Here is a 3,195-nt window from a genome sequence, read left to right as displayed (position 1 = left end):
TGTGTTGCAAACGGTCTGGATTAGTGCAGAGATTGTTTAGTTGCATGCAAGAATCTGTTTGTGAACAGTATTAGCAAACTAAACACTTAGCTTTGCGAAGCCAACTAATCAATGACCTAACTGCAAACAATCACAACAATAACTCAGTAAACAGCATTAAATCACATACAACAAGTTAAACAGTCTTGCTTAGCCTGTAAAGNCAAACTAAACACTTAGCTTTGGCAAATCCAACTAATCAATGACCTAACTGCAATCTATCACAACAATAACTCATTGAACAGCATCAAATCAGGTACAACAAGTCAAACAGTCTTGCTTAGCCTGTAAAGCTGTGATAAACTATGCCCAGTTGTTACGTTACCGATCCTTGAATGGATGGAGGAAAGAGTCACTTGGTGGTGTACTGCTTTGTTGCCGGCAGAAGAAGGTTGGGAAGATGGTTCCAGATGCAGTCTTTGTTGGGTCCTTTGTTCCAAAGGTGAAACTCCGAGGAAGCCGGTCGCTCAGGGTTTAGCAGAGTTAGACGCTGGGTGCTAACTCACTTGGTTCTCTTTGTTGCTGGAAAGCTAGTTGCAAACCTTGTGCTTGCACCTCTACCTTTCCAGTTCAGGTTAGAGAGTCTGTGATCAATTGCCCTCCCTTTAGTGGTTTGGGGCAAGGAGCAAGGGTCTGGGCCTCAGTGCTGTTCCAGGCCCAGCTGGGAAGAGGTGTCAGCTGTTCCACAGCTGGAGCCAGAGAGAGAAAAGGCTTGGAGGGAGCAGAACTTCTACATGCCTGTGACATCACAGAGTCACATGTCACTGTAGAAGTCCTGTCCAATCAAGTTGTGAGACTTGTGTCTCACTGAGGTGTGAGGTGAGACCTCCTGTGGAGATGGGTGTCGCCTAGCTCTCTTTGTTTGAAGACAAAGAGCATGCAGAGGAAAAAGCCTTTAAATGTCCAGTGATGATTTTACCAAATGATAAATCATCTGTGGTCCTGTGAATCCCAACAAGTCCAAGTAAACATTTGTGCGAGATTTGAAGAAATTCCCTTAGGGCATTCTTGAGATATCGTGTTCACAACAGTGGGACGGAGGTACGTATGTATGGACAACCCGAAAACTGTCGGCAGTGTAGAGACATAAAAGGCTGCATCCTTGAAGACATGCAGTCAATTAAGCCACCTAAAAAAGAAAGAAAGGGGTTTGCAACAACATAAGCACTCTTGCGTACATTACCAACATATACAGCAGGGAGTCTCAGGGACATAAGGCACCTGCACTGAACACAGTTACCAAATCTATCTTATGGTCTTGCATGAGATGAGAAAGGTGGGGCAGGAGGAGGTATGTCACCCAGATGTTCTTACAGATGGCGAGACATGTCTCCTAAGGTCAGTAACATGACTGTTGATATTGGATCATAAGGATAGGTAAATGACATCATTTAAGATGAAGACTATAGTGACGGTCTGAGTGAGGTCAGAGTAGATCAGTGGTTCTCAACCAAATAGTCCAACCAAACACAACAGCTAATTTCACACCATTAAAGACATACAGTCCATAAATAAGGTGGAGGATGAAGTTTTTCTGATGAGCACAGACTTCTGCTTAAGCAAGTCAGTGTCATGTGGGACCAGTCAGTGAATGTTTTAAATGTATGGAAGTGTAAACGCATCATCCATCCACGTTTTGTGAAAATCAAACCAGCACCGTTCTCACCTGAGTTATCACATTTGATGAGTAGCTGCTCTCAGCTCTCCAGGCCTATGGCAAATAACTGTGGTCATTATCGTTCCTGCTGCTCCAATCCTGCCCCCAGCAGCAGGTCGTCCTCCCCTACAGTTGAGCTCTGCTCAGAGTTCACACAGTTAGGAATATTGAAGTGGGCCAGCAAGATGGCTTCTCTCTCAGTCTTATTATCTGTCACTGTTAACTCCTGCAGGAGTGTACCGTCCCCCTCCTCCGCACTGCTGCTGGGCCTCCTGTGGCTGCCTCCTGATGCACCCACACCCACACCAGCAGCAGAGTTCCACAGGGCTCTGGAGTTCATCTGACCCTCCTTGGATACATAGCACTGAAAGAGAGAGCAGGATGAGTCCAGACCAATAGGGTGGGGAGATGAGGCTCCGTTGTTGAGGTTGGTGTCCATGTAGCCAATCATACGGGGCCGCTTCTCACATGGCTGTCCACTGCTGCTTGCACGAAAAGGAAAAGACAGACAGACAGACAGAGAGAATACAGAGCACATTTATTTGAGAATTCAGTGTTCTGCAAGGGGTTGAAAAAACAGCAACATCATTAAAAGGAACTGTTCTCAATATGGTATCAAATGAAAACAATGTGAAAGGGGTCACGTGTAGTGATGAACCAACAGAGAATAACAAGCTGAATCTGCAGCTCCCCTCTGCTCTACAGAGCTTTTTAGTGAATTTGACCTGTTAATTTATCTGCTCACCCACAACATTACTGTTTTAGCTCAGTATCACCACTCTGATTGTGTTGTTTTCGGCTGCAGCAGGCACCTGTTTTCAGAAAAATAGAAAGCCCTGTAAACCCACTGAACTTTACCTAGCAAAAAGCAGAAACACAGTTAGAGACTAGCTGGTGAACACAGTGGAGCATTAAGCAGCTCTAGGGCCAGATATTTCCCTGAGGTGGAGACCAAAAACAGAGCTAAAACAGAGTATTGGACTTATGGATAATGGATAATGTTGCTCCCTTTGCGCTAAATTTGTAAATAAGCAGCTGTTTCCAAACAAGTTTACCATGAAAGCTCATTAAGCTCAGAAACAGCTGCATTTGAAGTTATAAGGAATCTTAATAAAGCAAAATTCCCATGCCAAATTCTTGTCAACTTTTACAGTGGAGCAATAGAAAGCATTCTAGCTGGAAACATTGCAACTGGCATGGTTGTGCAACCTTGCAGTGTAGAATGACACTTGAATGAATCTTGAATGATGGCACATCAGATGGTCAGAGGATCATCAGAATTATTACAATTCATTCACAGGTGGACATGGTTATCTGGAGCAAATTTCTTGGCAATCCATTCAGTATTTGTTGAGATATTTTAGCCTGAACCAAGTAGTAATCCATCAGACTGACAGACCAACATTGACAACCCTGGAGCAATGCTCCAAGCCGGCAACAGAAAACAAGTCACAAAAACTTACTATGGTAATCCTTGCCCTCTTTGTTTAAAGAAGGAG

At 44.1% G+C, this 3,195-nt stretch overlaps 1 protein-coding gene across 1 annotated transcript in view; it reads right to left on the bottom strand.

Moving 5' to 3' along the window:
* Positions 1-2,911, bottom strand: part of tsnare1 (T-SNARE Domain Containing 1) — a 1,274,638-nt gene extending 1,271,727 nt beyond the window's left edge. The window contains exon 1 of the mRNA XM_050047737.1: positions 2,906-2,911. The gene's annotated coding sequence lies outside the window, so the exon portion shown is untranslated. The remainder of the gene's footprint in view (positions 1-2,905) is intronic.
* Between the last annotated feature and the right edge of the window lie 284 nt (positions 2,912-3,195).

This window comes from Epinephelus moara, chromosome 6, assembly GCF_006386435.1.
Source record: "Epinephelus moara isolate mb chromosome 6, YSFRI_EMoa_1.0, whole genome shotgun sequence".
NCBI classification, from domain to species: domain Eukaryota; kingdom Metazoa; phylum Chordata; class Actinopteri; order Perciformes; family Serranidae; genus Epinephelus; species Epinephelus moara.
This window is presented reverse-complemented; position numbering and strand designations above follow the sequence as displayed.